This window comes from Pleurodeles waltl, chromosome 5 (assembly GCF_031143425.1).
Source record: "Pleurodeles waltl isolate 20211129_DDA chromosome 5, aPleWal1.hap1.20221129, whole genome shotgun sequence".
Classification (NCBI taxonomy): Eukaryota; Metazoa; Chordata; class Amphibia; order Caudata; family Salamandridae; genus Pleurodeles; species Pleurodeles waltl.
This window is the reverse complement of record NC_090444.1, coordinates 345,123,715-345,136,064: the sequence shown is the minus strand read 5'-3', so window position 1 is coordinate 345,136,064 and position 12,350 is coordinate 345,123,715. Positions and strand designations below refer to the sequence as shown.

Genomic DNA, 12,350 nt, shown 5'->3' with positions numbered 1-12,350 from the left:
TTTTTTTCGAGCGGGTGGAGGTTCTCTTAGTAGTGTTTTGTTGATCAGGATGGATCTGTTATTCACTGTAACTCAGTGTTTCGCTTGAATCAATCTTCTCTGCTGAGTCCAATTCTGGAAAAGTCAGCAGTGACTTAACTTCGTCTGGGGGTCTGGGCTCTGGAGTGGATGGAGGAGATGACTATCAGTTTAGCAGTCCATACATCCAACACTCTTAGACTTTATACATATCGTTGGAAGTCTTTTATTTACTTTTTTTTTCTCCACATCCTTAGATCCTGCTGCATGTGATCCTGCTAGGATTTTGGATTTCTTGAATAGTGGATTTGTTTTGGGGTTAGCTGTCTCTACTTTGGGCAGCCAGGGATTAAAGCTTTCTGGAAAACTGAGGTCCAAAATCTTGACACTTTAATTTCTAGGATTCTCAGAAGTGTTTTTCTGAAGAGGCTGGATAGTTATTCTTGGATTCCCTCTTGGCTTCTTCCCTTTGTTCTTAGGGCACTGCAGAGTTCTCACTTTGAGACTGCACATTCTGTCAGTTTGAAATGTATTTTATTTTAGTGTTATTTCTAGTGCTGATTTCATCTAGAAGAAGAATAGGGGAATTGCAGACCTTGTTTTGTACTGATTCATTTCTCTGTTTTCTTTCAGATGAGGTAGTGTCAAGACTAGACCCATTCTTTATTTCCAAGGTTCTATCTGATTTTCACTTTTCTCAAGATCTTGTTTTTATAATTTTCAGTCCTTTTTGTTCCACTCCATAGGAAGAAAGGCATATTTACCTAGACCTATACAAAACTTTGTCTAGCTGAATTTCAAGAACTGCTTCCTTTGGAAAGATTCACGCTCTGTTTATGTCTTATGGAGCTTCGGGCCCTGGTTTACAGCTGTACCATTTTAATATATGACAATAAAAATGAGTTGCTACTAAGGGCAGTGCAGGGAAGATCTAGCAGAGGTATGTCAGCCTCCTGGGTGGTTTTGAAAGGTACTTCCATGAGCTCCCTGTATGGCAGCCCCTTGGGCTTCCTCACATAATTTTGTCTCACTATTACCTCTAGATGCTGGTGGTGTCTCATCACGTTTCGCTCAAATACTGTTGGATGCACTATTGCATTCCTCCTAAACTTATGTTTATTCATCATTTTTTGCATGAGATGTATGGCGTCATATTTTCTGGTTGCTGGTTACTGCTTAGGTATACTCTCACCCAGTAAAAACTGGGGCAAGGAAGATGAACGAGGAAGTAATGCCCTGGTAACTTACTAGTGATCTTCATTACTCCTAGTTTAGTCTTCCTCGTCACAGTCCTGTCTGGCCCTCCTGACCCTCCCTGGGTTTTGGTGTCAACCAGATAATAGAGGTATGGACAGCTTTGCTAAGATATCACCCTGAGAGTGGGCAGAGAGAAATTTGGCGTCTTTGCCGATGGTAGTGAATTAAAAGAGACCTCAGGGGGTCCCTTTTGTCTTCCCTGTGCTGTACCCGGACGTTTTGTTAATGTGTGGCATCTGGAGTGAGAGCGTGAAGGGAGGGCACAGAAGAGTGCTAAAGGGGAGTTATCCTCCTCAGTATTATAATGAAGTACTAAAACCACTTTTAACTGGAAAATCAGACAGAACCGAACAGGCAGGGACAAGGACAAGGCTGGAGTAAGATGAGAAGGTCGCGGCTCTTGGTATAACCTTCAGACACACAGCTCCATGCACTCCTAAAAATATTGGCTCCCTCGTCCTGTGCCCATCTCGCTCATGCTAAAGGCTAGCCCACGTATGGGTTATTTTTCTTGGATGTTACCGGACTTTCTATATAAGCTATTCCTTTTAATGAGATAAGGCAGTAGGAGAAAGACGATCATAATTTTAGTTATTTTGCCTTCGACTGGTAAACCATTTCTGTCCAAAGATGCTCTCTCACCTAAGCCCTGAGTTATGAACATTACAAGTTAAGCACGTCAAGAATCTATAACTTTAGCTCTCAATCCAGATGTGGTGACACGATTAATCCATCAGTGAAACAGTATGAATTTAGTGAAAACTGCAACATAAAAACATTATTTTTATGTTTAGGAATTGACAGCAAAACATCATATATGTTGGGCAGTTCCACAAATGATTAAATAATTGCTTTTAGAATACAGAGTGCAGAATCACCACTGGTGCTGCTACTTTTTTGCAGATATTTTAAACATTTTACACCACATGCAGAAGAGAATTAGAACTTAAAAGTGCGCCCATATTGTGTTAGTTTTCCACAAGAGTATTTTTGGTTGAACATAACAACGCACCGTGGAGTGAGGCATCTACCCCTAATGCTCACTAGGAAGCCTGACAAGTATGGCAGAACTGTTTGTTTATGTTGTGTTTCTCTGATATAAATATTTTAATTTTGTGCACAAAGGTGGTTGGCATAGCTTGGCATTTGCAGGTTTTGTTTCCACCTCAATTCATTTATTTTTGCAGGGTGTTTGTAATGCAGTTGGTTAAGAAGCGTTATTTATTGCACAGGGCTGAATGTTTTCACTTAATCCACCTCTGGTATGCTCTTTATTCCTTGTGTATGTCTCCACGACCGCTATCCATGGGGTGTGAGTGTGTGTGTGTGATATTGAATGGCGCATTGGTCAAACCAAGGGAGTCCAATCCAGCAGCTCAGCACCAACGAACCTAATTCTTGGTACTCTGCTACTCGAATCAACATAGATATTAAAACTTTTTTTGCAAGGGTTCACACAAACATGGGGAGTTTCTCTACAATCCATTAGTTTTCCCAAGTGACAGGTTGATCTCCAACAATCCTTTCTTCCCTTTTAGCACTCCCGCCTTCCCATTGTGCAGGGTCACCTACTCTCGAAAAGGCCAGAATTTCTCCGTTGTCAGTCGCATAATAATCGGCTCAGGTACTAATCATAAACAATTCTTCATCAGTTACATGTCGCTTCGATTCTCGGTTTCTGACTGCCCCTACGACGTTCCGCACATGCCAACATTTGGTAAAAGATAAGAACAAGATTCACAAAAAGAAAATTGTGATTTTTTTGTCCCAGATTAACTAATAGTAACTAATATTGAAGTGGAGGCTAGTTTAAGTGTGTAAAACTGAAATAACTCCATATAGTCTCTTGGACTGGCCTTCTCTCAGTATATGTAGCTCCCGATAGCCTTCTGAGGCCCTCATTATGAATGCTATATTCCAACAGAGCGGTAACTCTGTATGGAATTGTACCACTTCCATTATAAGTAGTTAAGTTCCTCCAGTCCGGAATTACTGGGTTTCCAAATTTGAGACCTAATTATCCTGTATCCACAGCCTCTACACCAATATTTGTGGGCAAGGAGAGACTGGACCTACCTTCCCCACATGCAAGTGCACACTCAGTAAAATTGCTGGAGACCAGGGATCGAGTACAGGGGATGGAAAAGGAACAAAACACAGCCACACCCAATCCATGAAGTACCACGGGGACAGCCTAAAAAGGTTTCCCCTTTGTGAATCCACTTTCTCCTCCCTTCTTCAATTTAGGACAGTGAAGGACAATAGTAGAACATGTGGTTGAATGCAACCTCCCTGCCCACGAAGGTAGACAGACCTGGGTCTGTGAAGAGCCCAGGACTGAGAACAACCCCATGCCTTTCCCACAACCGCAGAACAAAATGTGGGAGAGAAGTTAATGCTTCCCTCCAAACAACCCAGGTTAAAGCACCTGAACCCCTCCACACACTGATACTCACTGGCTCTCTGGCTGACATTTCATCGGACTGGTCCCCTGAACCTGGGAACAACACAAAGAAAGGGACATGATAGTAGTGTGTATGTGTAGTCGATTCCTGTTCATGTAACGCATTTTATAATTTCAAGATTTTGATGCAAGTGCGCCAGACAGAATCAGAGATTCAGGCTCCCCAGTATCCCTGCACACAAATATGCAGTACTTGTAATGAGGGTCTGAGTGGTGGCCACTTGTGAAGCTTTGACACCCAACCTGTTTCTTTTTCCTTTCTCTGGCCCTCTTAGCTCTCTCTCGTTTTTCATACACATCTTTCTTTCTCTCACATTCTTCCTGCTGTATCTTCTTAACTATTTCTCCTGTCTCTTGTTCTCTCATACACTATGCACAGGCCAGGCCTTTTGCCCAACTCCCCATGTTCCTGACCCAAAAGTAATGCACTATAGAGGTTGGCTGCTGGCTCGGAGTTGGGCACAGGGCCTGCCCCAAACCCACTTTGCACCCAACCCTGCTGCTCACAGTCAAAGTCTGTGTACTGCAGGTTTAGGAAGTTTAGAACAGCATTGAAAGAACAATGAAATTCACAAAAAGAAACATAGTTAAAAACTTTTATGGTTCAGGCTCAAATGTCGGAAATTTGCCAGTAATTGTTACCAGTGCACACAATATATACCAAACTTACTGCCGCCTGCCATGCTGTTTTCTTGATATTTCTTTTCTTTGTTTCCTTCGTTTGCAATTTGATGTTTTGAGCATGGCATCTACACAAGAGATGTACATGTGTTGTGTGTGTTGGTAACCATAACTGGCAAATTTGAGTGGTTTTATCTGATTGTTTTTTTAAAGATATATTTTATTGCAGTTTGTAAAACAGTAACGAACAATAGGTGTCTTCAGCCATATTGTTCTGACAAACATCTCCACAACCACAGTACTCAGTCATGTTTGCTTCAAATCATTACATTGCACATACTTCTGTTATTTCTGATTGTTAGAATTGGTTCTCTAGTTGGCAGAGGTATGCACCCTGTCCAAGTAGGGACCACAATTCTAGTCAGGGTAAGTCACAACACAACCTAAATTACCTTGTGCTCACCCTCTGGTAGCTTAGCACAGAAGTAGCAGGCTTAACTTAAAAGGCAACGTGCAAATTATTTGTGCAATAGCTCATACAGTAACACAGTGAAATCACCACAAAACGACTCCACTCCAGTTTAGAAAAACTGGGATTTTTAAATCTGAGTAAACAATATCAAAATGACAAACATCAAACCAGTAGAAGATGAGATATGAATTTATAAAGATTAAATCCAAGGTAGTGCCTATAAGTCACTAGCTGTCAAAAGGTTCATCAAGGTTGTAAGGGACCATTTTATATCCAAAGTTCAAGCCGACTGCGATGGAGGGTGGGCTGGCTACAGAACCCAAACAGGGTCCACTGAAACAGTACCTTGGATGGAGCAAAGTGTTGACATTGAGGGTATGATGCATCAGTATTTTCCAGGCTGTGGGGTCACTGCACTGGTGAGAACACGGTGAATGAATGTGTTCTTGTCGATCCTCGCAGAGCATGGTTATCGGGCCATGCAGGCTGTCAATCCACTGTCATTAAACAACCTCTGCATCAGATTCGAAGGAGCGATCCAGCAGAATTTCTTCCACACTCAAGGCGATGGGTCGGTGTTTGCAGAAATAAGCTGCAAATCAGTTGTAGAACCTAATTCTGAGGCCAATCAGTTGCAGAACCCAATACCGAGGCCTGGAGCTTGGAGGGGGCTCCTCAAGCAAGGGTGAGACTCACAGTGAGCAGAGTCCAACATTACCAGGAGAGTTGTAGGCAGTCTTTGATTACCCCGAGACTGCAGGAGAACAGGGGACAAGCCAGCAAGCTCTTGGAGATCACATTGGAGGGAAGGCAGAGTTCTTCCAGCAGGGTCAAAGAGCAGCAGGTGGCAGGGCAGCACGCAGACAAGCAGTCCTTCCAGAAAAGCAGTTCAGTTAAGTTCTTTGAGCAGCACATCAGTTCTTCTGACAGAGGTTCAGTTTCAGATCCAGAAGTATGTGATTTTAGGGGGTCAAAGACCCAGTACTTATACCCAAAAGTGTCTTTGAAGTGGGGAGACATCAAAGAGTGGCTTTGAAGTGCACTAGTTCCCTTTAAGCCCGCTCTGGCGTATGGGGGGTAATCAGTTGAGGTCATCACCCTTTGAAGTGTGTGAGCTTCTCCCATCCTTCCTGCGCAGGAAGGCCCATCAGTATGCAGATGAATGTAGATGCAGTTGAATGTCCTGTGTTTGTGGCTGTCTAGATGTAATGCATAAATGTAGCTGTCACCCAGCCCAGTCCAGCCGTGTGTTGGGGAAAGGCTGTAAGGCACCCCGAGTAGTAACAGCAGAAAAATGCCTACTTTCTAAAAATGCAGAAAGAACAGATGAGAGACAGAATGCGGAACAAATCAAACACTCACCCCCAGTCACAGATCTGGGTTTTATCCATCAGTTCTTTGTCTCGCCATACCATTCCAGTTTGAATATCTCCCCATATTTGTGTCACCATCTAGTGCAGGGCATAGTAATTATATAACTACCACCTGTCTATATTGAATGTAACCATGGTTCATTCTAGTGAATCCATGGCACCCGGTTCAAATAGGTCTCTTCCATCTCAACACATCCATATCTGCATTAAGTTGTGCAAATTCAGGTAGATGCCACAGAGGCAGATCTTGTGTGTACGGTATAATTTTATGCCACCTAAATCGGGACAACCTCAAAACCACTGCCAAATCCCTCACCATTCAACTACCCATCAATTCTAGCTTGAATTTAGACTGTAGATACACGTTATCAGGGTTTCATTCATCAATGCCGCACCCAAAAGGCCCCTTGTCTATGTTCCAGTCTGGTCTGAACTACCAGCCACAAACAATAATTGGGCTGCAACTCATTATGCCTTGAGGTCTGGTACCCTTAAACCTTCTTGCTCATAGTTTCCTTTTAAAATGTCCATTCTTACTCTGCTTCTTTTCTTAACCCTAGATGAATGACTCCAACATCTATCTCATCTGCTGAACATACCTCAAGGATCCCATACATTCCACACTGCAATAAGTACAGACATCTTGGCAGCACCACCATTTTGAATATAGCAATGCACCCTGTCAGTGACAAAGGAAGTGAAACACAAGTACCAATGACCTCTGAATGTTCACAATCATTTTGTCAGTAATTAATTTGTGACAACTAGGTTTTTTGTGAGCCACCATAAACCCAAAATGACTCTGTTTCCCATGGTATCTTCATTAATGAAAGTGTCCCTGATGTTAATGCAACAGGAACACAGACTAGATTTCTGTACCAAATCCCTCCAGTATTCTTAATAAGTGCAGCAGGGAAGCAGTTAGGTCTGACATACATTTCAATAGGCCGCCTGCATCAATGATGTCATATGTTGCAACCTTATATTACTTCTGCCTAGACTGATAGGTCCAACCTAAGTTGACATGCCAACGGGTCTATAGTCAGCATGAACAGTATAGGGGATAAGGGCTCTCCTGTTGCATGCCCTGCTCTAGTTCCCATTCTGCCAATTTTATCCCATTTGTCTTGACCCTGGATGACGTTATTGCATATAGGAGTATGTCTGTCTTGATGAATCCAGAGCCCAAATTATTTTGTTCAGATATTTGTCCTTCTAACTGTACCTTATGCTCTGGTGTCAGACACCACAATTCTCTTGATGTGAGAATTGGGTAAAATACCTCCCCTTATGGCCCATCTGGATTTGCATACAGCTTTTTATAACAGAAACAGAACACCTCTTTTGTCTTTTTTTTGCGTTTGATGGACAACCTCCTGGGCATCTTGCAGAGCAGTAACATTTGTAGGTGTTAGTTATTTTTGAAGTAGCCAAGCTAACAATCCACCTGCTTTGTCTCCTTCCCTGTGGTGTAGCTGATGGAAGGAGCAATTTTGAAGTAATTAATTTCTAAAATCTCAGTTCTGAGCCTGAGAAGCTCAGTTTCCCCTGTATTTTGGCTTGCGTACGGTTTTGTATTCTTGGAAGGAAATGCCTCTTCTTGCATGTTCACCCCCATATTTCTGGGCTGAGGTTGCTGGTTTATCAACTCTGAGGGTGCACTGAGGCCTGCTAACCAGACCTCAGCGCCACTATTCTAACCTATTGCAAAGTGCATGTTGAATTGGCGATCCCCAGTTGGCAAAGACCGACTTACTCATAAGCCCATAGAATATGGTTCCCAGGGCATGTAAGGCAGAGTGTCTAACCAGGGCTGCAACACTGATTCTGCCACCCTGTGTGTGACAAAGTACAAAAGGGCTCCAAGCCTGCCACTGCAGCCTGGAAGGGCAGTGGCAACACTGCTAGTTGGACTTTACCTTTCACACCAATGGCAAAGCCCTCACTTTCTTTAACAATATATGTAAGTCCTCCTGTAAGGAAGGTCTATCGATCCCTATGGCAGGGAGCTGTATATCTTATTAGGTGGGGAAATGTATTCTGTATATATGTCTTAGCAGCAACACTCTTAAAATTGCCATTTTGCTGTTGAAGAGTTGGAAGCCCCATTGACTAACACAGGGTTACAAGCTGACCCCAAGTCTAGCTCACTTCTGAATGAAACTAGCTAGCACGGAACTGTAAGGTATCAAATTAATTGTGACATTAAACCCGACTTGATACCCAAGTCAAATTTAATGCAAGAAGTACAGATAATGGACCAAATGCGAAACAAAACAAACATTGACCTCCAGTCACAGATATGGGTTTAATCCATCATTAGTTTTTTGCATGCCATTCCAGTTTGAACCAAGCCATATGCAAATCATTCATGACCCTGCTCCCCATGGGAACATCCAGCCTGAATTGCCAAGCCAGGACTTCCCTGGACCAGAAACAAGCATCCTGGGACCAGTGTCAGGGTATCACCCCTCATCAGCAAGACTAGCTTGAATCTAGTGGTATAGCAAGCACGGGCCCTCATCTGGGCATGCCCTTCCCCCTTAGGGTGACAACTGCAAAACAGCAGATGATGAACAGAATGTGAAACAAATTAAACATTCACCCCCAGTCACATATCTGAGTTTAATCAATCAGTTTTTTTGCTTGACATGTCATTCCAATTTGAACCCAGCCATATGCAAATCAGTCTCGACCCTCATGGGAACAGTCCAGCCAGAACTCCAGTTAAGGTCTTCCCTGAATGAGAAAGAAAGCATCCTGAGACCGGTTTCAGTGTATCACCTCTCATCAGCCTGGCTTGCTTGAATTTGGTGGCATTGCGAGCACAGGACACGTCTGAGCATACCATTCCAACTTAGGGCAACAAATGCTAAAATAACAGATGATGGATGGAATGTCGAACAAATCAAACATTCACCCCCAGTCACAGATCTGGGTTTAATATATCAGTTTTTTTTGCTCACCATTCCATTTGAGTTTGAACCCAGCCATATGAAAATCATTCTTGACCCTGGTCCCCTTGGGAACAGTCCAGCCCGAACTGCCAGGCCAGGTCTTCCGTGTCCCAGAAACAAGCATCCTGGGACTGGTTTCAAGGTATCACGCCTCATCAGCCAGGCTAGCCTGAAACCAGTGAAGCAGTGAACAAGGGACCCTCATCTGCGCATACGCTTCCCAATTAGGGTTCACATAGCAACATCACAAAATAAAATGGACAAAGTGTTGAAACTTTTCAAACACTCACCCCCACTCACAGATCTGAGTATAATCCATAGTCATTTTGCTCGCCATGTCACCCCAGTTTGGACCCAGCCATATGCAAATCAGCCTTGACCCTGCTCCCCATGGTAACAGTTCAGCCTGAACTGCCAAGCCAGGTGTTCCCTGGACCAGAAAAAAGCATCCTGGGACTGGTTTCGGGGTATCACTCCTTATCAGCCAGGCTAGCTTGAATCTGAAGGCATAGCGAGCACGGGGCACACGTCTGGGCATACACTTCTCACTTAGGGCGATAAATGCAAAAGCATCAACTGATGGACAGAATGCAGAACAAATCAAGCATTCACCCCCAGTCACAGATCTGGGTTAGTCAGACATATCTTCTGATTGACATGTGTTGGTTGATTTTCAACTGTCGCAATTGCACCTGAAGTGGTTGGGTGCTGTACCAGTTGGGCACCCCTGGCAGTATTATCTGCGAAAAGTGGACATTATCTTTATATGTATACATAGAAGGTGCAAACCATTAGCATAGCCATTGTGTATTTGTAATATACAGATCTGGGTTTAATCCATCAGTTTTTTGGCTCACCATGCTATTTGAGTTTGAACCCAGCCATATGCAAATCAGTGCTGACCCTGCTTCTCATGGGAACAGTCCTGCCTGAACTGCTAGGGCAGGTCTTTCCTTGACCCAAAACAGGCATCCTGGACCAGTTTTGGGGTATCACCAGTCATCAGCCAGGCTAGCTTGAATCTGGTGGCATAGGGAGCAAGAGACCAACATCTAGGCATACCTTTCCCACTTAGGGTGACAAATACTAAAACAACAGAACATGGATGGAATGCAGAACAAATCAAACATTCACCCCAAGTCACATATCTGGGTTTAATCAATCAGTCAGATTTGTTGTCAATGTTAAAGAAATGAATCTTTTAGAGAGTTGCCGCTCTTTGACCAAGCAGGTCCAGTTGCCTAACACGGTCACTGGCCACCAGACAATTTTGGCCTTCCTGGGGAGTTGCATGAATGACTCTCAGGCTTAAGAACTATGGGAGTCTGGTACAGAATTAGGTGTTACTTCTCCTTTGCATGAAGTTACTCAGGTGTTAGCCCAAAAAGCGAGCTTCAGAGGCAAAGCCACCTATGGTGGGCAAATAGAGATCACACTGCTGAGGTCCAGCCCTTTGTTCAGGTAAAGGGGCTGGCAACAGCCACAGAGAGGGAAAATTCGAACCCAAACTGGTTTTCCAGTGGGCGTTTAGGTAGGGAGGGCTATCTAGCTCCTAGCATCTGATGAAGGGTCCCAACATGTTGAGCATCGGCACAATAGTTCAGTCTGGGATTGCCAGATGCCACACATAGCTGTAAAGTCATCACCAAGGGGAGAGGGGGGGCTGGTAGCCCATTGGTTAGTGACTGCATCATCCCCTCAGAGCATTTTCTGGGAATAAATATGGCACCCCTGGCACACTGAACCTCAGATCACGTCAGAACTGGAACAAGGACCGATGAAGGACTGCCCTGCTGACCCCAAAGAGAGGTTGCACCATCTGTTGGACTGTACCTGCTGCACCTTGGGCCAGTGAAGATAGGACTGTGCATGTGGCTCCTGGCACTGGGAAAAGTTGTGCCCCATCCCCAGACCAAAGCAGTGAGTCCAAGGGTCATTTGACTGGCCCCCAGCACTAGGGACATTAAAGCTGAAGCAGCCTAAACCAGCAAGTCTGTAGCCACTTCATAAGAATCTCCACTGACTTTTGCTGGGTGCCTCAAGAGACCAATCCTCAATGGCCAAAAGGTGCACCCACATCAACTGGATCCAGGAGTGTTGTCTGAGTCCAGATTGGTCACCCAACCAGCCTCCCCAAAGGATAACGCTGCGACTGCATTGTACATTTTAGCACATTACTGTTGTGAAAAGTTGGATTATTAGGTGCAGTGGATGGGAGTCTACCACATGTAATAATGTAACTATCTTGTTAGATTCAGTGAAGGTTTCAGTAATTCAAAGCTGAGTACAGCCCTTGGTAGCTATGGCACAGAGAAGACAATGTCTAAAGTATTTACAAGTATTACAAGTACCAAAACAGTTAGGAAGTCAAAAACACAACATAATAAAAATCATACTCCAATTTTAAAAAATAGAGAATGCTTTATTTAACAAAATGACACCAACATGACAAAAAGCCAATAAGGGGAACTTGTGATATGAATTTTTAAAGTTTCAAGTGAAAATGGCAGCAAAAAGTGTTAAGCTGTAACCGCCGTCAGCTGGTTGTGGTCGACCCGGACCTAGCCGTGATTTGAGGCTGACCACGGTGGAGCACGGATTAGGTACACCAATCAGGTTGGACCCAATTGGATATCTTACCATGGGACTAAGGGCCTGATTTAGATGTTGGCGGATGGGTTACTCCTTCACACCAGTGACGGATATCCAGTCTGCTGAAATATAAATCCCATAGGATATAATAGGATTTATATTTCAGTGGATGGCTATCTGTCACTGTTGTGACTGAGTAACCCGTCCACCAAGATCTGAAGTCCTACAGCAAGGGGCAATGCAACAGATTTTATCTGAGGATAGCTCCATATTATCAGATAGGTGTTGGATAGGATCCTGTTGAAGCTGTTGGTTGAGGTGGAAAAAGCTTCAAGCAGAAACATTAAAAAAATGTGCCTTCATAAGCCCTCTCACTGGCCTGATACTTTTGTTGCCTTTGCCCAGTCAAGTTTTCTACATTCGGACTTTATCTGTTTTTTGAAGCTCGGGTTCCCTCAGTGGAGCAATGCTGGAAGTTATAGCAAAAGAGGGCTCTACAAGGGTAGATACCTTCTCCATAAACTCTTGCTGAAATAGGTTTGCTGCTACTGAAAAAGCTCTTCAACTCAGCAGCAGCACATTTTAGTCAGATCGAC

General features: G+C 43.8%; 1 protein-coding gene across 1 annotated transcript in view; it reads left to right on the top strand.

The window, feature by feature from the left end:
- PCSK2 (proprotein convertase subtilisin/kexin type 2) overlaps positions 1-12,350 on the top strand; it is a 1,091,080-nt gene that overhangs the window by 179,950 nt on the left and 898,780 nt on the right. The gene's annotated exons all lie outside the window — the stretch shown is intronic.